This window comes from Mus caroli, unplaced genomic scaffold, assembly GCF_978045245.1.
Source record: "Mus caroli unplaced genomic scaffold, Mus_caroli_1 scaffold_2, whole genome shotgun sequence".
NCBI classification, from domain to species: Eukaryota; Metazoa; Chordata; class Mammalia; order Rodentia; family Muridae; genus Mus; species Mus caroli.
Window position 1 is genome coordinate 124396678 of NW_028227257.1, and position 27207 is coordinate 124423884.

Genomic DNA, 27207 nt, shown 5'->3' on the forward strand with positions numbered 1-27207 from the left:
CCTTCTTGATTTTCTTTTCTTCTCTTTTTTCTTTTCTTGTGTTCTCTCTCTCTCTCTCTCTCTCTCTCTCTCTCTCTCTTTTTCTTTCTTTCCTTCTTTCTTTTTTTTGCTTTTCACTGTTTGATTAGGACACATTAAAAGCATATAAAACAGGTGGGTCAACACATATCCTTTATCAACACATTAAAAGCATATAAAACAGGTGGGTCAACACAAAATAACAGTCATTAAAGTTGGATTTGGTAGTTTAGTTCTCTCCAAATATAATAAAATCTTCTGCTTTAGCTAATTTTTCAGCTTCTTCCATTTCCAAAGAAAATCTACAGGTATTGACAAATATGTAATGACTTGTGTACTGCTACAAGGTCACAGAGAGTCATTGTGCTTCCTTAAAGATCATCTGTGCTCTGCTGGTCCATCCTTCCACCATGTAGCTTCTGGCAAGCACTGATCTTTTCACTGTCCCTGTTTTGCTTTTTCTAGAATGTCATGAAGTCACAATCATACAATATGATGCTTTTATGTATTGGATCATTTTCTCTTCAGGTCTCTATGTCTGTTCATGTCTTGATAACTCATTTCTTAGCATTGCATGGCTGATAGACTATCTGCACACACCACAATTTGTCTGTGCATGAATCTACTAAAAGGAAGCAGTTGCTTCAAGGATTTTTGTAATTACCAACAAAGATCCTATAAATTTCTATGGATCATTTCATAAATAAACAATTTATGAGTATAACTCCTGAATCCTATTCTAAGGGGACTTTTACTTACATGTAGAAACTGTCAAAATTATCCTGTCGAAATGGCTCTACCAATTTTCTTCCCCACTAAGTGTCAATGATCATTGCAGTTACTTTCTTTCTTTTGGCAGCCCATGGCTTGGATGCCAGACATTGATACATGTATAATAATAACTCAGGATAATTTTAATTTACATTTCTTTAATGTCATAAGAAATTGTCATTTTTTTAACCTATCCATTTTCTACCTACAATACCGTCCAGAAAAAATTTAGATCTGCTGTTCATTTTTAAGTTAAACTATTTATTTTATTGCTATCAATCATGCTTTAATGTATTTTGTAGAAGACTTTTATCACATATTTTTTGCAAGTACTTTCTCAGAGTTTGTCTTATAATATCATTGTCTTGACATAGTTCCACTGAGCTGAAATTTTGTTTCAGTGAAGTCACCTTATCCATTTTATCTATTAAGAAACATGCTATTCGAGATGTCTCTAGATTTCTCATTTGCTGTTACTTAGAGTTTCAAAGATTGTGTATTAGGCTTAGTCAATCACACAAAGCTCCAAAAATAAAAGTACACTTATCAGACTGAAAAATTTTAAAAATCTGTATAGTAAAGGAAACAACCTATAGAGTGAAAGACAACCTATGGAGTTGAAAGAACATATTTGCCATTCATAAATTGGATAGAAAACTAATACTTAAAATGTAAGGGTAATTACAATAACTCAGTTACCAGAAAACAAGTAACTGGATTTTTAAGAATTAACAATCAATTGGAATCAATGTGCATAAAACCCATACAAATAGCTAATAGTTGTATGAAAAGTGTATGACATTTCTATTCTTCAAGGAATACAATTGAACCCTTGTATGACATCACTCATTCCCAGTAGAATAACTACTGTCAAAATGGCAAGTGACAAGCAAAGGGTGAAAACATTGATCAAAGGAAGTCCTTATGCCTGATTGACAGGATGCAAATTGGTTAGAGTAAGTTTCCAAGACAGTATGAAACTGCCTCAAGAAAAAAGATAAGAATACCACGATTCTGATGAGGAAAAAAATATGCCTAATAACTATTCTCAAGTCATGTTCAGGTTCCTCTCAGCTATATTCATAGTAGACACAATATGGAAGTAACCTAAATACGGATTGGCAGATGAATAAATAAGGAAAAATGGTACATAAATAACAATAGACCATTATTCAGACTTGTAGAAGAAGAAGCTTTTGTCATTTGTAACATGTGAAAAACTCTGAAAGATATTAAATAAAATAAATACAAAATAACAATAAATATAGTAAAACATTACCTAAGTGTAATGCCTAAAAATACTCAAACTCAAGAAGAAGATAACAGAATGTCACTTACCAGGGCCTAGGAAAGGTATACCACTACTACAAAATTTAAGTTAGGAGAAAAAATTCATAATATTAATTGTCTCCCCCGAACCCCCTATTTCTGATTATGTTCCACTTTCCTCCTCCCATTTCTCACCTAGGTCCCTCCTTCCATCTGCCTCCCTAGATTGCTTTCTTCTCCATTCCATGTGGAACTGAGGCCTCCTTAGTTGGGCCCTTTGGCTTATTAACCTTTTTGAGTTCTATGGATTTTATCTTGGGTATTCTGTACTATTTTGGCTAATATCCACTTATCAGTGAGTACATACCATGCATGTCCTTTTGGGTCTGAGTTACCTCACTCAGAATGATATTTTCCAGTTGCATCCATTTGCCTGCAAAACTCAAGATGTCCTCATTCTTAATAACTAAGTAGTATTCCATTGTGTAAATGAACCCCATTTTCTGTATCTATTCTTCTGTTGTGGGACATCTGGGTTGTTTCCAGCTTCTGGCTATGACTAATAAAGCCACTATGAACATAGTAGAACATGTGCCCCTCTGGCACAGTTGGGTATCTTTTGGGTATATGGTAAGACTGGTATAGTTGGGTTTTCTGAAGAACCTCTAGATCCAGAGTAGTTGTACAAGTTTGCAATCCCACCAGCAATGGAAGAGTGTTCCTCTTTCTTCACATCTTTACCAGTTTGTGCTGTCACATGAGTTTTTGATCTTAGACAGTCTGATTGGTGTAAGGTGGAATCTCAGGGTCATTTTGATTTGCATTTCCATGATTACTAAGGACTTGGAATATTTCTTTAAGTGCTTCTCAGCCATTCAAGATTCCTCTCTTGTGAATTTATATGTTTAGGTCTATACTCCATTTTTTTGATTGTGTTGTTTGGTTTCTTGGAGGCTAGCTTCTTGAGTTCTTTATTTATTTTGGATATTAACCATCTGTCAGATGTGGGGTTAGTGAAAATTTTTTCCAAATCTGTACTTCGTCAATTTGTCCTATTGGGTATTTCTAAAATAATGCATGAACAAAAATGGAGACGAGACTAGGGGAAAAAAGGTTCAGTGACTGGCCCAACTTGGGATCCATCTCAAGGGGTTGCTTCTTGCAAGCCCTTGATACTATTACTGATGCTATGGTCTGCTTATAGACAGGAGCCCAGCATGGCTTTCCTCTGAGAGGCCCATCAAGCAGATGACTGAAACAGATCCAGATAATTACACCCAACCATTGGACTGAAGTAGAGGACTCCTGTGGTTGAGCTGGGGAAAGGCTATAAAGAGCTGAGGAGGAGGCAACTCCATAGGAAGACCAGCAGTCTCAACTAATCCAGAGTTGTTTCAAGCACTGAGCCACCAACCACGCAACATATATGAGCTGGTCCAAAGCCTCCAGACACATGTGCAGCAGAGGACTGCCTGGTCTGGCCTCAATGGGAGAAGATGCGTGTAACCCTTGAGAGAATTGAGCCACACTGAGTGGGGAGGCCTGAAGGAGTGGGAAGAATGGGCATCCTTTAGGAGATGGGGGAGGAGGAATGGGATAAAGAGCTATGGGAGGGAAGACTGGGAGGGGGTAAAAACTGGATTGTAAAAAAATAATTAAAAGTACTAATAAAAGATAAAATAGTCCAATTCATTTTCTACACAGTTGTAATTCCCCACATTGCTTGACCTTACAATTCCATTTAGCTTCACACAGAATTTTATTCTCTAGTCTACTCTCAATTCTTTTCATAAGTAAAAGCAAGTTTTATACTCCTTTCATTCACAGAGTTTGCAGCTTCTCATCTTCTTAATCATTATATTGCTGATTCCAACAGTGTTTGGTTCAACACTGAGCAAGTACTATCTACAGATTCTGGCCACGATGCTCCCTTTGATGTCGTCTCAGAATCAGCTTCCTTGTCGGCCTCATTACAGGATATTTGTAAAACAGGAATTGAGCTGTAAACATTTGAGAAAAATCAAATGATTAGATGCTGTTTAATATGTATGCCAATGACAAGTTTTATAAAGCAACCTCTTCAAACTCAACTGGTTATTTACTAGTTACAGTATAGTAGAGACCATTTTTTAAATAGTTCCAAACATTTCATCCTGAATCTGATCACTTCTGGGATGGAAAGTCACATTTCGTTTATTTTTCTTCTCAAGCTAACCTACCATAGGACATTATTGCAGGTATTCCTTTTCCATAGTGCTCTGATCTCTGCACTTTTAAAGGATACCAGTCTTTGCTTATTTAAATAAGTCAATTTAAGTTGTAAAGTAAGGACAAAATCAACAGACTCATAGGAGAGTTCTCCAGACATCCAGCATAGTCATTTCTTCATTGCCTTGTGAAGGTAATGAAACCAAGTGGATATTTGCATTGTCCTGTTTTGGAGATCCTGAGGAATGGCTAAACATGAATAGCATCAAGAAATTACACTGTACACTGTATGATATGTGACATATGTATTGAGGTAGGAGCAAGGTGTGTGCCCTAGTGGCATTTTGAAGTTAAAATCTCTCTTCAGTATGTGACATGCCTTGATAACTTTGAACAGAATAAAAGAAACCACCAATGGCTCGGATTCTTCTGTCTTATTCCTTAGAATAGGTATTCAGAAACCAAAATTCTTGAAATTACAAAAACAGCTCTGGTGATGTCATTTATTTGAAAACGAAATTCAGATTTTGATTTCAAAATGGACCATAAATATGTGACATAAAGGATGAAATTATTTTGATGAATCAATATTACGTGTAATATATTTACAGACAGATAAACATTGCCTTTAAAAATTGGTCTTTGTAAGAGGCAGCAAAGCTTTTCAGTGGGATGTTCCTGAATGGCAGGAGGGTAAACTCCACACTCAGGCTTCATCAGCTCTGGCTGTTTGATCTGCTAGAACACTGTGGGTAGGACTTCTTTCAAAATATCTTAGGAAAGGCTAACACAGTAGGTGTATTTACAGCTCTTCAAAAGAGCCAGATCTGGAGACCTGGAGATTAACGATCTTTGTTGTACAAGGACAGGTATGAACTCAGGTAGCTTCCTAGGCAGTCCTGCACATTGCCATGGCAATGGACTTCCAGCCTGACCTGAAAAGGCACCTTCTGTGGAAGAAAGATATGTCCTGCATATCAGCAAAACATCCAGTGTTATTTCTCAATACTGCAAAATCCTTTAGGAATAAAACAATCAGGAACCTGCATTATTTTATAGTTTAAAAAATAATTTAAATTTTATTTTGTATTTTATGTGTTTTGGTTATCCGTGGGCCAGGGAATTTTAAGAAGTGGAGAAAAAAAAAACACCACATTTTCAAGTTTAGATAGTTATATATCGCATTATCAGACAGGATTGAAACAAAATGAAACTGTTGGTTTAGTGAGCTAAAATGTCACTGTAGAGGAAAATTGGGAAATTTCAAGTCATGGGAACTTATTAAGTCCTGAGTATCTTGGGTTCTAACTCATATAATTAAGATAAATATAGACGGGCTTTAGAATACATATGACTTGTTGGAGCATGTGTCGTGGACAGTGTCTTGAATGAACTTAAGTAGCACCCACATAATTATCTGGATGTTAAGCCCAGTTAATTTTCTGCCAACATATTAGGTATTCTTCACCCCTTCTACACAAATGTTATATTTTTTCTTTTTCCTTTTAAAATTGTTTTATAGCTATGTTTTCTTCACATATTAAGAACACAATCCTGAAAGGAAGAACGAGGTTCGCTATTCGAGCTGTTATGTAGTAATGCTGGAAAGGGCTTTAGAGTCTTTTGTTTCATAAGTCCCCACATTTCAACTGTCATCAGTCTCCAGAGCGCACCAAGTGACAAAGCTCTCTGTGGCATGCCTAGTACATTTCTTCAAATCATTTCAATTAAAACATTTTAAGTCATAGAAAGTGGTTTATTTTTGTACTAGGTAATGTATTTTAATACAACTGGTTTAAAAACAAAGTCATGCACTACTCTATCATGAAAGAAATAGAAGTTTATATTTGAATTATTATTAAAGTACCATGTTACAGGTGTGTGCAAGCTGACAAGGAAGAAAAGCAATTAAAAGTCCTACATAGTTGTAAAAACTATGTAGCACAACATTGAATGACATGGCAAGAGAGATAGAGGGTACAATAACAGCACTTTTGTATTTTGGGTACCCAACTGCCAGTGAACTGGACTTAAGTCCAGGCCAGTAAGAGAGAATTCTTTCCTGGCACCATTCACCTAGTCAACATAGTTCATGAGGCTATGGACCCTAGAGGAGAGTCTAATACTTCTACTTTCCTAGAGTTGTATAATGACCAACTTAATTCTATATAATGATCTTAGACCCACAGATTAGTTTAGCTCTAACCCCTCATCAAAAAACTTCTTATTGGGGCTGGAGAAATGACTCAGCAGTTAAATGTACTAACTCCTCTTCCAGAAGTTCGATTCTCAGCAACCACATGATGGCTCATAGGTAGCTGTAATAGGATCTGATGTCCTCTCTGGTGTGTCTGAAGACAGCTACAGTGTATTCATATAAACATTAAATAAATAAATAAATAAATAAATAAATAAATAAATAAATAAATAAATAATCTTATTAAATTTTCTGCTGAACTTTATTAATAAAAACTTTTAGGTAAAATAAAAAAGGTTTCTTTTTTTTTCCAGTAGACAGAAACAATCACAGGAATTCACAACTGGTTTAAATGCAAAACCAATGGACTCTGGGTTCCCTTTCCCAATGGATACATCTACAACATGACTATCATACATATGACTTAGAAAACATCACAGAAAAGGGAGTAAAGCCAGAGAATGAGGACAACTGTAGAAATGTATCGTCTAATAGAGATGACAAGGAGCCACACCCGTGAAGTCTTAATAGTACAGTCACCTAAACAAAATCATAATGACACAATTACAAAATGACAACAATGACAGCTAACATCCCACAGTGGATAGGGTAATCTTACAAGACACCATTCCTAGATGAGACACTGTCAAATTAATGGCTATTATGTGTGAGAGAATAAGTATTCCTGGGGAATAAGAATCTAAACCCACGTGCTCATCCCTAAATGTATATACATTTGGATAATATTAAATGAACTCAGCAGGTATTTATATAGACACGTATGAGTATATATGTGTGTGTGTGTATTCATGTGATATATGTATTGCAATAATAATTCTAGAAGAAGAGATCATAAATTTGAGATGTAGTCAGGAATACAGAAGAGGTTGGAATAGAAAAAGGCTGGAATAGAATCATGTAAATATTATGCCAGCATATGAAATTACCAGAAAAATGAATAAAGTAAATGTTAAAAATATTAAAAGCAAGAGATTTAGATGAGAATTTTGTAAAAGTTTGTTTGTCCTGATTATTCAGGATCTGCAGAAGCACTTATAAGTAACAATAATAATAATAAAAAGAGTAATTGTTCCTTATAAGCTAGTTTGCACTTAATAGATAACTTTATGAGATCAGAAATACAGGAGAGTTTCTATCAGTTTTGGTGTTATATTTCAGGGGTGCTATAGCTTCTGGCAATAATGACAATATTTAAATGTAGAAACACAAGTATACATATACATGGACATATATGCACATATACACATACACGCACGCAAACACACACAAACACACATGCACAAGCACACACACACATATGCATACACAACACCCTACATTCACGGATTAATGTTCAACTATGAACCTGCCCAGGATGAGCTAAGTTCAAATCTACAATCAGCACCTGTTTGACCTGCTGAGAACTGGCGATGCTTTGGCTTCATGTGGCTTGCTCCCTAACGTACAATGAATTTCTTTGAAAATGAAGTTGTGGTGCTTTTTTGACTTTAGGAGAAAGGACAAAACAGGAGCATAATGAACTAGACATTTTCATGTATTTATGAGTATTTATAGCTCACTCTACAGTTTTAGTTTCCCCTGCTTTCTCATGCATTTGTTCTGAACTTGGCTCTAGTAGCAGGCTCAGAGTATTTGACCTTCTGGTGAAAACAGCTACATCAGATCCACATTAGCCAGCAAGTGCTTTATTTTGTGTTGAGCCTTGCACCATGAGGGAGGCAAAACTCATTGTTCACTTGAGCTTAGTCATAGGGCTGAGAAGTGATTAAACTGATGCTTAATATAGCACACTGTTCGCACCTCTGCTGGGCAACAATTTGCATTTATTTTGTTTTGTTTTTCTTTTAAGATAGAAGTAATAATCGCCATCAAGATAACAATATAAATTTAAAAGAGATGCTGTCATAATTGTTTTACCATTATTTGCCCAAGTAGAGACTCTGTGTGTGTGTGTGTGTGTGTGTGTGTGTGTGCGTGTTTGTGTGTGTGTGTGTGTGTGTGTGTGTGTGTGTGTGTGTGTGTGACTTTTCATGAAAGTATTTTTTGGGAAGTAGAGAGACAGGTAACCTGGCAGCCCTATGTCTATTCCTGGGATTATTTGTAAAATGCCTGGATTTGTATCTCTGGTCCTAATTGACTAGTAGCACCATCGGATGATTGTTCCAGTTAACTATGTTAGACTTGCTACAAAGAAAATAAAATTGTATTGATCCACAATGACATCTCTGCCACTTTAATTGTGGCCTCGTGCTTCCTGAGATGTACCTCTGCTATTCTGGCTTATTTTGCTCCATGCAAGTTCAACATAGCAGCAGTGGAAAGAAGGAGGGAAAGAATATATGTGGGATCCTCAGCAGGAACAAGGCCTCTGGTGTGCAGGGCCTGCTGAGAAATGTGTCAGAGAAAGGTCCACTAGGGGACCAATACTGTCAGTCACAGAGCCCCTACTAGGTAGAGGTGCTCGAGAGGTGGGGGGTGTTGGAGCAAAGTCCTAACTTCATTCAGCAGAATAAAAACAGTTTAGAGTTGTGCTCATCCAGATAAAGTATTGGAGGCCTCTCCTTCCCTCCCTTCATCATTTTTTTCTTAATCACCTCATTAATTTCCAGTTTGCCTTAAAATATCCAGCAGGCTAGAACTCTATGGCTCATTTATTCTACTTTACTTTATTTACTTTTTCAAAGTAAAATGGATAAAGTCAATTAATACATTTAAGCCCATTTGCTATGATTTGAAGAGCTGATAAATAATACATCTTCCCTTCTTTGCAAATGCACCATGAAGTAATTTTTCTGTAAGATAGAGAAAATGTCCCTGTCTGTACTGTGCAGGGCGAAGCCCAGGTTTTCCTTGACCCTGGCTGTGAGCCAAACCAGCTCTAGGATTCTCCATCTTTCATGACAGAGGTCTTCACTGTCACTTGTGTTACTGCTATGAGAATTGTAGAATTCTGTGAATTTCCATCACCTCAGTATAAGACAAGTACTATTGTTAAAAATGTTAGTTGCCATTATGTGTTTGGGTTTGAAATGAACCACTACAGACAAAACAAAGTCACTGTTCAATACCAATCTGGAGAGTATCTAACTGATACTGGGAAACACACACGATATGAATGAATGATAATGAATAAAGTATGTGTACATTAGAAAGGAATAGGAGGCTTTCCAATAAGGCTGGAGAGAATAGAGGCATGCCTGACCCTGACCATGAGCAACAGAAGGAAATGGAGAGTCAAGGAGATCGTCAGATCTCTCTGAGGTAGGCATGTTTTCTAGCCACAGTCAACATCAAGGAAAACATACATTGTTCTCCCATTTAAGAGAAATGGAAGAATTGTTGTCACTATCCTGGGTTTTTTGTTTTTCTATATGAAATTGAGAATTTTTCTTTACATGTCTGAGAAGAGTTGTGTTGGAATTTTGATGGGGATTGCATTGACTCTGTAGTTTGCTTTTGGTAAGATAGCTATTTTTACTATGTTTATCCTACCGATCCGTCAGCATGGGAGATCTTTCTTCTCAGGTCTTTTTCAATTTCTTTCTTTAGGGACTTGAAGCTCTTGTCATATAGATCTTGCTTGATTAGAGTTATATCAAGATATTTTTTATTATTTGTGGCTGTTGTGAAGGGTGTTATGAATATTTAGTGACATATGCTAATGATTAAGTTTTGACCAAGGAGACCAAAGACACAACCATTGCTCTGTGAACATTAGAAGTAAACACATATATACATGCATTCATTTATACATATATACATATACAGACATTTTAGAAGGGAAAAAGACAAAAAGTACTATGAAATAAATGTGTACTAATTTGCATAAGCTTATAAATATTCCTTTTCCTTTTTTGTCTTTAATTAAGTAGTGATGTGTTTAATGTTGAAAATCAAAATAAGGCAAAAACAAATAGTGGAAAAGAACATTATTTATACACATTCTTGCTTTTTTTCTAAAAATTTTATTTTATGTGTATGCAAGTCTACATGTATATGCACACAGAAGCTTTATGATGTTTTTGTAATTTAAGGAAATATCTGTTCAAGGATGCTACACCTCTAAATCATAAACTGAGTGGGACAAACTTAATATGCTCTATTTTCTTACAATTTCTAATAATATCATACCTCTACACGGAATATGTGAAGCTTACATGGTTATTTAAAAATTACATCTACATTATCGATTAATGATATTTATAAACCGACTTTGTGTCATTTTATTTGTGTACTATCGATGAATGAGTGCCAACAATCCATTTATCAACAACAAAGAATCCATTAATAAATGGTTAATATAACAAATATACAATGAGAAGTGTTTTAGTTTTTTCTTGGAAGTCTTATTAATGACTCATTGATGCTCTGTTATGGATTTAGAAAATGTGTGAAGTACTTGATGGCATAGCAACAAAGTGTCAAGCACAGCCAGAAAGAAAGTAAGAGTTAGAAATGCACTGTCACTGAGTGTTAAGGATGGGACACCTCAGAGAAGTTCACATTCAGAAGGGATGGGACTTAATCCGGGGATGATGAGGTGGTTTGTTCAAGGTCACACAAGAAATAAAACATGGGTTTCTTGCCTTCCAATTCAAGTTGGCTGGAGAATTTAATTTTGACCATAGACATATTGATTATTTTGTTCTGTGCAGAAAAAAAAAGCACAGATTGAAGGAATTAAAGAGAATGGAATTTCTGAAATCTGAATCATATAAAAGTCACTGTGGTCTGCCCCTAAGTATTTATTTGGTTATTTAAGTTGTAACCACTAGGTAAAGTGATTTGACAATAAATGGTGAATTCTAGTTTTGAAGAATTAGTCATCCCCCACTTTTACTTTTCCTTCATTAAGGTTAGACTCTGTTTTTGCCTTTCATTACATCTTGAGGTTTTGCTTTCTCAAAAACCTCACTCTCTGTCACAAGATTGAGAAATCAAATTGTTGCAAATCCAGAAACATGATCATGTACAATACATAGGAAGCTCTCAGCAGAATATAGAGATCTTCTGTACATTAATTTTTTTCATATTTTCAGCCTAGCAGTGTATGGACAACACAAAATAAAGTCAGTGGTAGGGTGTTGTTTTATTTTTTATTTGTATTTGTTTTGTTTTGTTTTCTCCAAGTGCTTTATCAGGCCATTTAATTTATTATTTATTTATTTATTTATTTATTTATTTATTTATTTATTCATTCCTTACACCTCTATTGTTTATATATTATGGTTTGCAAATTTGTTTTTATGGGTTTTCCATATTTGTGAATATGTGTGTCTCAGTATGTTTATTCATTTCTTGTACTTTTTCTATGGCTTGTTTTTACTGTATGCTTGTTCGTTTTACCTTATTTCTGGTTTATTTGTTTTTATGTAATCTATGATGATGTTATTTGATGATGATGGTGATGATGATGTTAAGTGGTCGATTGTTTTCTAATGAGAGAGAGAGAGAGAGAGAGAGAGAGAAAGAGAGAGAGAGGAAGGATGTAGATTTTAGTAGATTGGAAAGGAGGATAACCTGGAGTAGTTAGGAGAGGGGAATAATAATCACAATATCTTATAGGAAAAATATTTTCAATAAAAAGAGAACAAAACAAAAATGTCCATTTTATAGACGATATAGTAGATCTGAGATATGGTCTTCAAAGACAAAGACAGAGTCATGGCTTTCAAAACTGGGTCTTTCTCTTTCAATATATATAAACATAATGAACTATGGCCATTTAGGCTTATAAGATATTTAAGGCAAATAAGATGTTTTAAAGGTGTATTAAAATATTCTTGACTTAGTAGTAAAACTGAAATAAAATATTATTTTATAACCAACTCCTAGTCACTAGGAGACATTTAGTACCAAAATATCTAAAAAATATCAGGCGATCATTGTCAGTTATATATAACGTCAACACTTGGGAACAGGAGGATTTTGAGATCAAAGCCAAACTGTTACAGACTAAACCCTCATCTCTATACAATAGACAAAATCTAAATTTAAAAGTTTTTATATTTTAAAAGTTATATGTTATTAATCTGAGAAATCAACTATATATTTTCATTTATAGACTGTAGACTTATTTTGTTTGAGAAGTAAAAGAGCTATATATTTTACTATGAAAAGAGATAGTTTTTCATCCAAATTATGTTTTATTAATAAAACAAGTAAAAACTGATTTACCAATCTTCACATAGAAATACAGAGGAAGCTGAAAAACAAGGCCTACTTTTAAAACACAATGTATCAAATGTCTGAGTTTTGGGGTCCGTTGCCTAGTGACCTATGGTTGCATATCTTTTCCATACTCAGTTCAAAGCCGGGGAGGCAAGGCTCTGACCTTTCTAATTCTCATCTGTAATAATCCTGTTTATTTAAAACATAGCCACTTGCAAACATTTATAGCGGGACAATCTACATTATTTTCTATTTGATAAAAGATAATTTTAGTTATACCAGATACCAATCAAAAATGTCTAGTTTAAGGTAATCAACATATCTACTATGTCATACACTCAGTTAAATTTATTCTCTTGGTAATTTTGAGATTAGTCAATGACCCCATCCCTCAGCTGGGGGTCATGTCTATCTACTGGAGGTGGTCTCTTCAGGTTTTAACTACTCGCTGTTGGGTATTTTAGCTAATGTCATTCCCATCGGGTCCTGGGAACCTCTCACTTCACGGGCATCAGGGACTTTCTAGTGATTCACCCCATTCCCCACTCCCTAATTCTATATATTTCTATTCATTCTCTTGACTCTCTGAACTTCTCTTCTGTCTCTTCCCATACCTCCTCCTACCCATCCCTACTTCTCCCTCTCCCCTCCCCACACCGGTCCCTCCCTCTCTCTGTCTTCCATGAATATTTTGTTCCCCCTTCTAAGTAGAATTGAAGCTTCCATACTTTGGCCTTCTTTCTTGTTAAGCTTTATACAGTCTGTGAGCTGTATCATGGCTTGTAAGACCCACTGAGGCCATACAAGGCAAACCTCTGCTATACATGTACCTGATGCCTCAGACCAGATTCCTGGGGTCTAAGTTAGTTGAGACTTCTGGTATTCTTATGGGGTCGCCTTTCCCTTCAGCTTCTTCAGCATACTCCTTTGGGTCCTAATTACCTCACCCAAGATGATATTTTCTAGTTACATCCATTTGCCTGCAAAATATATAATGTCCTCACTTTTAATAGTTAAATAGTATTCCATTATGTAAATAAACCACATTTTCTGTATCCATTCTTCGGTTGAGGAACATCTGGGTTGTTTCCAGCTTCTGGCAACTATAAATAAGGCTGCTATGAATATAATGTCCTTGTGATCATCTTTTGGGTATATGCCCAAGAGTGGTATAGCTGGGTCTTCAAGTAGAACTATTTCCAATTTTCTGAGGCACTGCCAGATTGATTTCCAGAGTGGTTATACCAGTTTGCAACCCCATCATCAATGGCAGAATGTTCCTTTTTCTCCACATCCTTGTAAACATGTGCTATCACTTGAGTTTTTTATCTTACCCTTTCTGACTGGTTTAAGTAGGAATCTCAGTTTCATTTTGATTTGCATTTCCCTAGTGACTAAGGACTTTGAACATTTCCTTAAGTGCTTCTGGGCCATTTGAAATTCTTTGGTTGTGAATTTTCTGTTTAGCTCTGTACCTCATTCTTAATTGGGTTATTTGGTTTTTGGAGGCTAGTTTCTTGAGTTCTTTGTATATTTTAGATATTTTCCCTCTATGGGATTTAGGGTTAGTGCAGATATTTTCCCAATCTATAGGTTGACAGTTTGTCGTCTTGTCTTTTCCTTTACAGAAGCTTTTCACTTCCCTGAGATTTCATTTATCAATTGTTGATCATAGAGTCTAAGATTTTGGTGTTCTGGTCAGGAAAATTTCCCCTGTACCTATGAGTTCAGGGCTCTTTCCCACTTTCTCTTCTATGAGATTCAGTGTACCAGTTTTATGTTGGGGTGCTTGATCCACTTGAGATTGAGCTTTGTGAAAAGTTGTAAACAAGCATCTATTTTCATTCTTCTACATACAGACCACAGCTAAACCAGCACCATCTATGGAAGATGCTTTTTTTTTGACCCATTCTGTATTTTTGGCTTCTTTAACAAAGATCAAGTGTCCATAGGTATATGATTTTATTTCTGGGTCTTCCATTCTATTCCATTGATTGACCTGTCTTACTCTGTACGAATACAATGTGGCTTTTGTCACTATTGCTCTGTAGTATAACTTGAGATCATGGATGGGGATTTCCCCCGGAAGATTTTTGGTTGTGGAGATTTTTTGACTGTCCTGGTTCTCCCCCACCCCCTTATGAAGATAAGAATTGCTCTTTCTTTCTCTGTGAACAATTCTGTTGGAATTTTGATAGGGATTGCATTGAATCTGTAAATTGCTTTTAGTAAAAAAGCCATCTTCACTATGTTAATACTACTAATCTGTGAGCATGAGAGATTCTTCTGTATTTTGTGGACTTCTTTGATTTCTTTTATTAGGGATTTGAAGTTCTTGTCATACAAATTTTTCACTTGTTTCATAAGAGTTACACCAAAATATTTTATACTATTTGTGGCTATTGTGATAGGTTTTGTTTTATGAATTTCTCTCTCAGCCTGTTTATCATTTGTATAATGGAAGGCTACTGATTTGTTTGTGTTAATTTTATATCCAGCCATTTTGTGGAAGTTGTTTATCATCTGTACGAGTTCACTGATGTAATTTTAGGGTCCCTTATATATACTATAATATCAGCTGCAAATAGTGATGTATTGACTTGTTCTTTTCCAATTTGTATCCCCTTGATCTCCTTTTGTTGTCTTATTACTCTAGCTAGAACTTCCATTACTACATAAAATAGATAGGAAAAGAGTGCTCCCTCTTTGTCTTGTCCAATGTGTCAATATCTTCTATGGTATCTTCTATGCCTAAGACTGTCTTTTCTATCTCTTGGTGATGCTTGCATCTGTAGCTCCTTGTGTCTTTCCTAAGTTGTTCATCTGCACGGTTGCCTCCATTTGTGTTTTATTCAATTTTTCTATTTTTATTTTTAGTTCTTGGATTGCTTTGTTCATTCCTTCGTTTGATTGTGTTTTCCTCTATTTCTTTCTCTCTTTTTTTTTTAAAGAAAAGTGTTTTAATTTTTATTTTTCATTTGATTTCCATATTTTTTCTTTTCTTATTAGATATTTTCTTTATTTGCATTTCAAATGTTATCCCCTTTCCTAGTTTCCCTTCTGAAAATCCCCTATCCCCTCCACCCTCCCCATGCTCCCCAACCCACCCACTCCCATTCCTGGTCCTGGCATTCCCCTACACTATATTTCTTTAAGGGAATTATATATATCCTCCTTAAAGGCATCTATATTATACATGAAATGGGATTTTAACTCATTATCTTGCTTTTCAGGCATCACAGGACATCCAAGGCTTGCTGTGTTGAAAGAACTGGGTTCTGATGGTGCAGAAATTCATTGTGTTCTGTTGCTTATGATCTTGTTCTTGTTTGTGCAATGAAACAAAATACAGCTCTACAGTACTTTCAACATGATCTTTACTTTCTCTTTCTCTCTTCCCCTTTATCACCTGTCTTTTTTCACTATTTCCTTTCATATACTCCCGATTAACTTTCTGGTAGATATAGGATCCAGCTTTCCACTTAAACCTAAATTAGGGTGGGGTTAAAATAATTCTAATTCCACTATAATCATCTCACCTTAGGATCATATTTTTGTCCTAGACTTTAGTCAACCTTACAACTGGTCTCTTACCCCTCCAGCCATTTTTTTAAATTTTGTAATGAGTGGGCTAATATTCTATAACTCACCTATTAGACTTCCTTTTAATATGAATATTAATATCCAATATGAATTGAATTGATTATAGACAAGAGTACCATAACATACCATACTGCAACATTCAATGATGGTTTTATACTAAGCCTTTCAACTGTCACTGTACCTCTGTCTAACAAGAATCATAACTTCACATGGTCTCTGGGTTACCATTTAGTCAAATGATCTCTTTTCAAACAGAGATTAGTCCAAATGTTTGTGGTTGATTTAACTTTTTTAATGCTTTACTTCTTTAAAAGCACAGCTAGGTATGGTACTAGAGACATGACTCTGAGATTATAAAAACTTGCTGTTCTTGTAGACATCCTAATTTCCAGTCCTAACACCTATATGTTGGCTCATACAAATCCATACATCCATTACAGTTGATCCCACACCCTCTTCTGTCCTCAAACTACACCTGCATGTATGTAATGAATACTTGCAAATGCAGACAACACACACTTATACACATAAACATTTTTTAAAAAATCTTTACAAAGGATACATTCAGAGATTTCTCCATCTATAAAATAAAGTCTTACTTTCAACATAAAGCCATATTTTTCTCTTTGGTAGGTATTTTGAAGAAATAGCATCATATGGGACAAGAAACATTTGGTTGAAACTATCCTGACCTGTAGCAACAGTTGGAGTATAGATAAATAATTTAATTTTTATCAGTATCCTCACAATTTAGGAGGTAGGAATCAAAACATTTAACTTCATCTGCTTATAGATAAACACACGCATGTGTAATCTTAATAAAACAGAAATGATGCCTGATAGGTTGTTCTCTTCCAGCCCATATATGAAGACCAGTATGGAATAGTGTGCTCAAGGAACATCAGCTACCAGCAATATCATTGCTATTGTCATCATTGTCTGCCATGCTTTCCTATGCTGCCCAGCATTACAGAAACTAGAGAATAAACTGGATCGCAATGGTACTGGAGATAACTTCCTGAACAGGACAGGAATATCTCAGATCAACAATTAATAAATGGAACCTTGTGAAACTGACAAATGTTTGTAAAGAAAAGGACACCATCAATAGCACTGAACTTTTACATTCAAATAGCTGCATCCTCATTTACTTGTTTGTAACAATTATTGGTAACTGATATTATATACAAGAAAACTGTAGAAAATACAGGGTAAGCTGAAGTTGATCTCTTGAGGAAATGTGAGTCTGGAACTAGATTCAAACATTATTTAATAGCCTTTTCCCTATAGAGAATACACAGTCACTTCTCATTGCTGATAATCCACTAAGAGATTTTCACCTGCCCCTTGGCTCTTTGTGCCACATAGATTTACTTTTGTTCACAGCCACTTTTAATTATTTTTTATCCCCTTTCAAAGCCTATAAAATAATAATATGTCACATTTTTAATAGTGCCGCAGAGGAAATGATTCCCAACATGTGAACATTTAACACATTCAGACTTCGATGAATGTGTATGATAGCAGATGATGTTGTTAGCACTGTTCTGCAAAGACATTTTATTCAGTCCTTAAGGACATTGATTCTCAAGCAGTGACTCTCTTCCAACTTAATTTACCTTCACAGATTAATACTTCCTGAAATCCATGGGACATACAGATTCTTAAATCCTACAAAACACCATTAAAGTGATATTGTAAGGAACAAAATATAAGCTCCTGAGTCAGCTATGTTACTTTTTTTTTTGGCCAAAATAATATATTCATTGGTTATTTGGAAATTTTGCATAATGCACCCCATCACATTTATTTCCCAGTCCTTGTAGGTCTGACCCCTTTTACTTGTGATCACTCCAAAAAATGAAAATAGAGAAATAATATATATATATATATATATATATATATATATATATATAGTCAAATTTGCATTTTCAAAATACTCAGTGGAGCATGGTCAAACTCCCAGTGACAAGCCCCTTGAGCCCCTTCCTTCCCTACACCCCCACCCAGCCAGAACCCATCAACTCTCAGGAGTTATACTTTAGCATCTCTGTCACATTTTTAAAGAGCTCTCTTCAATGGCTTCCTGACTACTCTGTTTGGGTGTGTGTGTGTGGGGGGGGGGATTTGTCATAGAAGGCTTCTATCTCTTTCATTCTTAACTGTGAGTCTGCAGTCATCAATACCACTGCCACAGAAGTCCCGCTGCCTTTTACAGTCAGCAGCAGCACGGCCCACTTCCCTCAGCATGAGCTCTAGTGTCATTATAACCCACGGACATCAATGCAGCCCACAGCCTCAGCACAGACCAGAAACACCATCAGGGCCCTCCTTGGCAGCACAGGCTGCAGACATCACCATGAACTCCTGGAGCAGTACAGACCACGAACGTCCCCATGGTCTTCGGTGGTAACACAGACTACCAGATAAATCAATATGACACAGACCACGGACATACACACATCCACGAACGTCCCCATGGTCTTCGGTGGTAACACAGACTACCAGATAAATCAATATGACACAGACCACGGACATACACACATAAGCCACAATTTTTAAGAGTTTATTCTATACTACTCTTTCCTGTGCAATAACTGAGAGAAAACAAAACAAAAACCAAAAACAAAACAAGACAAAAAACAAACAAACTAAAAACCCCAGAGCAAATGTGGCCATTACTGCACATTCCTGTGTCTAGATCTGCCACCCATCAGAAATTCAGAAGATGCCAGTTAGAATGTTAACAGCCAAAATGTCAAGCAGGGATTGTTATCTTCAATTTGCTTCTGAGCTGTTTAGGGTTAGCACAGTTCCATACCTATGCAGAATTCTTCCTCTTCAAAATGAATGTTCTAATTGCTGATAAAGAATCAGACATTTGGACAAATAGATTAATTTATGCATATAAATAACTTTTACATATACTATAATACTAGTTCTTGTTTAAAAAGTCATATGGGTTACTAAGAATTTAAATGTAGTTGCTCAAGTTTGTTTACTAAATGTCTCAGAGAAGAAATATACCTATAGTATAGAGGAAGGGAAGAAGAAAACAGTTGATTTGTTATATGTTGATACTGTCGTACCTTTGTTTTTCATTAACAATTTGGATGAATAAATTTGGATAGTTCCTGGAAGAGAGTTATGGTATATTAATTTTATTTAACTCTTGGGTATGCTAGATTGGTTATTGAATAATATTTTCATTGACCCCTTTTCATTGAAACTTTTTCTTAAATCATAAAATTATGGTGCTAGAATTCACACTGCTACACTTTTTATATGCCATCCCTATTAGTCTTTGTAACTTCCATATAAATATAAATTTAGAATTCTGTGATTGAATTCCCTAGAGGGGATTTTTTGTGAGACATAACAGCAGAATGTAGTTGACACGCGTTCTGTGTTACCCTAGGGCTACAGTTTTGATCACAAGCTGAGTGGATTCATTGTCAACAGAGAAAATTTCATACTCATGTCAGTGGTAAATTTTACAATGCTTTTGCCTTTTAAGTACAAATGAAGGAAGGATAAATCCAATAGTGAACTATTTTAGCTACAATCTATGAAAATAATCGCAACAAGTAGGAACAGAAGTCAAACCTGGCTTGTTCAAGTCTAGCTATGCAATTATATATATTTATTAATTAATGGTATTACCCTTGACATATATACACTTAAACAGGAATCCATTCTATTGAAAATAATACATTTTCATTAATTGAAAATCTGAACAAATGAGCTCTGGATTTATCAACTTTTCCATAATATTAGTAAGGAAGTTGTTTTTTTGTTTCTAAGCCATATAAATGGTGCAACTCATTATTTATCATCTTTTAGTCATAAAATATTTTAAGTCCCTGTTTCATTCTATCCAAGTACTAGACACTCATAAGACAGTTGCTTTGGATTTCTTTAAAAAAATACATTCTTATCATAATTTCCGAGGAAGGTTAAATATAAATTAGTTATAAAGCCAATAAGAAGATAAATGATTAGGCTCTGTGATTATTTCTAAATTTATAGTGTTTTAGCACTACTAGTGTTTAATTAAGGAGAAAGGGAGCCAATTTTATTTCATGTAATTATTTAAGACCTCAAAAATTAATGTTCTGCTCCCTCTGTAATGCTGTAGTTCTAAAGCAAAGCTGAGGACAACAAAGTCCTATTTGATAGTCCAGCCTTTCAGCCAACAGCTCTTCTTCCTGGCTTTGATGTGGGAATGGTTTATTTAATCAATTATTAATCAAAGTTATGGCAGTCTTCTTATATATTTAGGTAAAACTAAAAGATGACTTTCTCATGCCTTATTGCTTAAATAAAAGTTTAAATAGACTGAAAACATTTGACTTTGACATGGCAGTTATTGGGCTGATTTAAGTTTTAGAGAGCAACTGGTCTCAACTGGAGACTTAGATGAAAAGGTGTGTGTGAATGACTCTCTAAATCTCTCTCTCTCTCTCTCTCTCTCTCTCTCTCTCTCTCTCTTTCTCTCTCTCTCTCTGTCTCTGTGTGTGTGTGTTTGTATGTGTGTGTGTGCAATATGGTTTTTCAGCAGTTGATGATGGGTTTGAACCAAAGTCCAGAACACTTTTGATAACCTTCCCTCTGATAACAAAAGCCAGTACAGATAATTTGATTAATATTTTCTTCACACAGGTGTTAAAGTTGACAGGAAACAGCTGAAATGCAAACACAGTGGCGTGAGCCGGGCAGCTGGACACTTTGAGCATGGAGAAACTTGAGCAGTTGGTAACATTTGGCAGCTTTACATGGAAAAAAATGACTGCTAGCAAAATCTCAACCGCTGCTAATTAGCAGCAATGAACTGTGGGTAGGACAGTGCGTTTTAATGTGAGATTTTTACAGTAACCACCATACTAAGGAGGGGAAATAGACTGAAATGCTCCCTAGCTGACCCTCGTGGCAATCCAAGCTGCATATTGCAATAATCCTGTAAATTACTATGCTTTCTTATACAGGAACTTGGAGTTAATTAGTAATTTAACATTCCTCTACACTATTAAATGTCCTTCTTGCATTATATTATGTTGTTTCATGGGCTTACCTTAAACACTAATGGGGTTTTGTTATATTTTCCCAAAACAGTAACAGTAAAATAAAACTGAGCTAGAAAATTAATTAGTTATCTTTTACCTTTGATTTACCTGTTATTAACAATTAAGTGGTGGTACATATTTTTAAAGTGGTTTTGGAGGTTACACAGAGATGAATAGACTTCCAGAATATATTACTGAGCAAATGTGAATAAAAATGAGTAGTGTACATGTTTCAAGCCACTATGTTAAGGATGCAGAATGCAAAGCAGACACAGTTCATATTTCTGATCTAAGAGAGCAGTGAAATCATTTGTGTGGGGCAGGGATACAGAGATAAAGAAGGGAGACCTATTTACTTGGATCCTCTAATTTCCACAGACATTTTATAAAGAATTTATGCAAGCTGCTTCTTTTCTCTTTTCTTTTCTTTTCTTTTCCCTTTCCTTTCCTTTCCTTTCCTTTCCTTTCCTTTCCTTTCCTTTCCTTTCCTTTCCTTTCCTTTCCTTTCCTTTCCTTTCCTTTCCTTTCCTTTCCTTTCCTTTTCTTGTTCGGAATAAGCCATAAAAAGTTAACCCATTAGAGTGAGGTATTTAGTTGACACTTATAGAGAAAGATGCACATTTTAGCATTTTAGTTTGGAAACAACTGATGGTTCTGTGTAGAAAGTGGTGCTCAGAATTTTAGATAGTATCAGTTCACTTATGCTGTCAATTTCTGACATGAAAACCTGATATGAGCAGTAGCAATGGAATTATTTTAATGAATTAAAAGCAATAAAGGGTTAAATTTTTTATCTTTGATTTCCTTAACTAGACACCTACTCTGCGAACAGGCTAACCAATCTAGCAATGCCACCTACATGCACTTTATAAATGTTTCCTCTGCTGTGACATTGAAATACTACTCTTATGCTGCCTATTAAAGATAAAGGAAATATTTTTATTTGGCATCTGAAAGATCAGTGTGAACTTCACAGTGGAACAATTTAGTGAAAGCAGAGCTTCAGAAGAAAAGCTATGAAGGCTGCTAGACAGGGTCTGCATCCACACAAACGTGCCCAAAAGATTCTGTCTCTTGGGACTCCTGCTAATAGTATCTGCTACCATTTAAAGCCCCATCCTTTGCAGCTGGATTTGAACATTCCATAAAAAATTCATCCATGCTTTAAGAGATTTCTGCTTTTCTGTCCTCTCCATTGTTAGACAAATTGAAGTGTGCACTCAGAAGCCGAGTGGCAGTGAACTGCGAATTTATTTACTCATTCGATTCTAATATTGAGAGAATCTACTCACTTCGTTCAAAGGGTACAGCAACAATGCAGGTGACATCAGGTCACCCGGCACTTCATAGCTACCTGTGAGATAGAATTGTTCTCCTTGCAGATAGGAAGTGGCTGAAATCTCTTTTCTCATCAATGTCTATTATGATTGATGGCTCTATGGTCACATTGAATATGCCCTTTCTAAATAATTTACAATGTCATTGCCATAGTACTAGTTTAAAACTAGCCTGTTATTTTTACCTTTGTTCATTCACTATCAGAAGGTTAGATAAATTAAGGGCTGTTGGTTTTGGTAGCATTACATACAACCAAAGTTGTGTTTGTAGTCCAACAGCAACAAAGCATCAGTTTTATCTTTTTTTTTTTTTTTTTTTTTTTTTTTTGTCTCAGACTTCTGAATGTTTCGTTCTCAATAAATCCTAAAAGGAAACTCTGATCCAGCAGGAGTCTTAGTAAGACTTAACCAGAAAGCTTTCAGATACTAAGTCATCACAAGATTTTCCAATGAAAAGTGATTATTGGTTGGAGACAGAGGGGCTGTTACACAAATCCTGGGTATTTAAGAACAAATAAGGTATTTGGGTAATGTTTCCACAATACTGAAATTTATAATTCATTTCATATATCTAATACATGACTCACTTAACTAGTATTGATAATAACAATCAGGAAAATAACCACCATATAAACATTTATGGATTCTATGCTATGAAAAAATTATAATCTGTTGTTTCTAATTTTTAGTAATTAGAAATTTATGTTAAAAGTTTTGAATGTAAGTGGTAGCCCTCAAAAGCCCCTTAATTTATGAAACATTTAGAGTGATTAAATAGCTGGGTTTCCTTTTTAAAAAAATGTATTAGTGGTAGCCAGCATTAGTCACTAAATGAATAATTAAACCACTCATAATGCAAATTCTTTTGTTCTGCATTAATTATAGTTGTGATCCTTCCATAAAGACAAAAATAACAGTTTAGACTACTAAAGAAATTGATATTTTAAGTATATTTTCTTTAGTTATTATTATAAACCCAGTTTCATAGTCATTTGAAGAATTATATTTGTGCAAGGTTCCTGACTGAGTACAGATATTTCAAGTCTAAGGTTTAGGACACTTTTTTTTTAATGTTAATTCACTGTGTATCTTCAATCTGTAATATAATACACAAATTTCTAAATAAGTTGTAGGTCAATAGAATTCTATTATTGTAATAATGCACTTCAATACAATTTACTTTGGGATTCTATTACATATTTTATTTTGATTATATTATTAAAATCTGTTCTCCAAGTTAGCAATGTAAAGAAGATGTAAAATGTGAAAATTGTTTGAATTTGAAATTGCTGATGTCTTTATATCATAAGAAGTGATCAAACTTAAAGGAGAGATGAGTCTAATATCAGAAACAATTTAACCGAAAGTACAGCACATTTACTCACTCAATAAATAGTAATTAGTCACTAAGAAATGAGGACATTTGACTTTTTAGGGGAGATATGGAACATTTATTCTATGGATACAAACAGCCAACAAAAATACTTTTAAAACAAAGAAACTTCAGCTGGCAACAAGTGTTCTAAAGAAATAAAGCAATGCAGTGTGCTGAAGGAGTAGGAGATCTTTATATAGACTGGCAGGCGGCGGAAAGTCTTCCTGTGTGGGCGACCTGATGCTGAGGAAAACAATGGACAGGCACCAGCCATGCCCAGATTTTGGATCAGATGAATCTGTGTCAGTATTGCCAAGGTACCCTCTGTAGCAAAAACAAACATGCCATTTCAAAATGACTGGAGTGATGTAGATAGAAGTAAGGCAGATAGGAGTGATGTGGTTAGGCTCATGAGACTAGGTCAAAGGGCAGACCATCACATGAATAGAATGCAGGGCCAAGAGGCTATTAAGTAAGTTCTTTTTCCAGAGCCACAATCTTTTTTTAAATAAGAAAATTACTTTTTATTTTTATTTTTATTGGTTATTTTATTTATTTACATTTCAAATGCTCCTGCTTCTAAGGCCATCCTCCTCTACATATGCAGCTGGAGAAATGGGTCCCTCCTTGTGTATTCTTTGGTTGGTAGTTTAGTCCCTGGGAGCTCTGGGGGTTCTGGTTGGTTGATATTGCTCATCCTATGGGTTGGAAACCCCTTCAGCTCCTTCAGTCCTTCTGCTAATTCCTCCATTGGGGTCCTCATGCTCAGTCCAATGGTTGGCTGTGAGCACCCACATCTGCATTGGTACATTTACACAATGGAGAACTATTCAGCTATTAAAAGCAATGGCTTCATGAAATCCAGGCAAACGGATGGAACTAGAAAATATCACCCTGAATGAGGTAACTCAGTCACAAAAGAAGACATACAGTATGTACTTACTGATAAGTAGAATTAGTAAAAAAAACTTGGAATACCCATGATACAACTCACAGACCACATGAAACTCAAGAAGAAAGAAGACCAAAGCGTGGACGCTTCAGTCCTACTTAGAAGGGGTTAACAAAATAATAATCACCAGAGGTAGAGGGTAGGAGGAGCTTGGGAGGAAGAGCAAAGTGGGAGGGGGAAAAGGGAGAGTAGTATCTGGTGTGGGAGGAGACAGGAGAGATGTACAGAGGGTCAGGAAATTGAACAGAGGTATGTAGCAATGGGGGGTGGGTGGGTGGAGAAACCAGGGTAGCCATCAGAAAGTTCCAGATGCCAGGAAAGCAAGAGGCTTCCGGGACCCAACAGACATGACATTAGCAGAGCCACTATCTTCATTTGAGTTAGCATTTAGATGGAGTACTTTAACACCACTAAGTTTAATATGAATGATTTGTACTAAATAAATTGTTTTAATTGTTTTATACTTAAAAATTACAGTAATTAGCATCACATCTTCTTAAAAAACGAACATACTAAACAGAACACCTGACCCTGCCTCCTGTATATATTGACATTGGATGGCCTAGCTGGATCACTGCTCAAGAACTTGCCCTCATGGTGCAGGTAAGGGAGAGCCAGTGGGCTGAACCCAGGCATAGGCTGAGTTGGCTTACCCCAAAATCTGTGCCATCTGAGAATGGTTTAGCCGTAAGAAAGGTCCAATCCTGCTGATCCAAAGCTATAGGATCTCCATGACACATGGCAACAACAGGATGACTGAGAGGAGTCTCTATGAGGAGCCAATATTGATGTTGTTACAGAAGCCAGAGATCTCACACCAGACCGATGACTCATGGCAATGAACATTTACAAGAGAAGCATCGTGGGCAGAGGCATAGACTGTGGCTATACTACAGCTACACGATAAGATGTTTGTATGCTTTTTTTTTGTTTTTATTTGCTTGTTTGTGTCTTTTTTATTTTTGCGGGGAGGTTACAAAGGCAAAGGACAGATTTTGAGGATATGAGGGGATCAGGAGTTTAATATGAGTGGGGTACATAGTGTGAAACTCACAAAGAAACAATAAAAAGTTTTAAAAAATAGTTTAAAAAGTACAATTTGCAAGGGACCAGTCATTTTTTAAATTCAGACTCAGCACCTGCTATTTTTTTTTAAGTATTTTTAGTTTAAAAAGTATTTTTGTTTCTTAGGGGTTACCTATTCAAATATAAGGATTGAGCGATAGTATTCACAAATGAGAACATATATGCAATCTTGCAGGTCTTGACACTTCATTGACTATAATTGTTTCCAGTTTCAACAGGTCTTTTTTGTTTGTTGTTTGTTTGTTTCAGCAGAGACTATTACACAGATTGACAATTGCTCAAAAATACAGAGGGTATTTTACAGGCCTGGCCAGTCCCATCGGGTATTTTTCTAGAAATACCTTTACACCTCAGTCTCAGGGAAAATCATGAAAAAGTGTTCAAAGATTTTATGAAATAGCACCAAGGGGCAAGAAAGTACCTTCTCGATGTAAGGGGGAAGCTACACTTAAGAAAGTTCAATGAAACGGTTGCCTACACATGATCTGCATAATGACAGCACAGTGACATAGCAGCATGGATAGGGACATTTCACAAGGCATCAGCCCTAGATGAAGAGTTTCGGGCAATCAATTGCTGCTGAGAGAGGAATCAATATTTTCCAGGAATGAGCCCCCTATAATGTTGACCAATTCTCAGTGGTCAGTGGTAAACACACACACACACACACACACACACACACACACACACCATGTTATATGTTGCATGAGAAATGCAGCATGCATCACATACCGTGCAACAAGTACCATACAACAGGTAACATGTAACACATATAATATCTATATCTATATATAATATTGATAATGACGTGTGCATATAGTGCCCTAACTCTGGGCAGTGTACACTGGCTGGAATTACATTCTACTGTGTGAGACTGAGACTGAGGTTAAAGTTGTCATGTTTTAAGAATGATTCAGAGGTCACTCTACATGGTGTAAAAAATTCAGCATTGAGTAACTTCTATGAATAGATGCTATATCCTAAATTCATAATGATTTTTCAAACCCAAAATGACTACTTCATCCTCAGCAACAAAAGATGCAACACTACTATTCCATGTATATGAAGGAGAATAATGCCAATGTCTTAAAACCCTTAATTCTCTTGGTTGTATTGGAGTCAAATTTGATAAAATC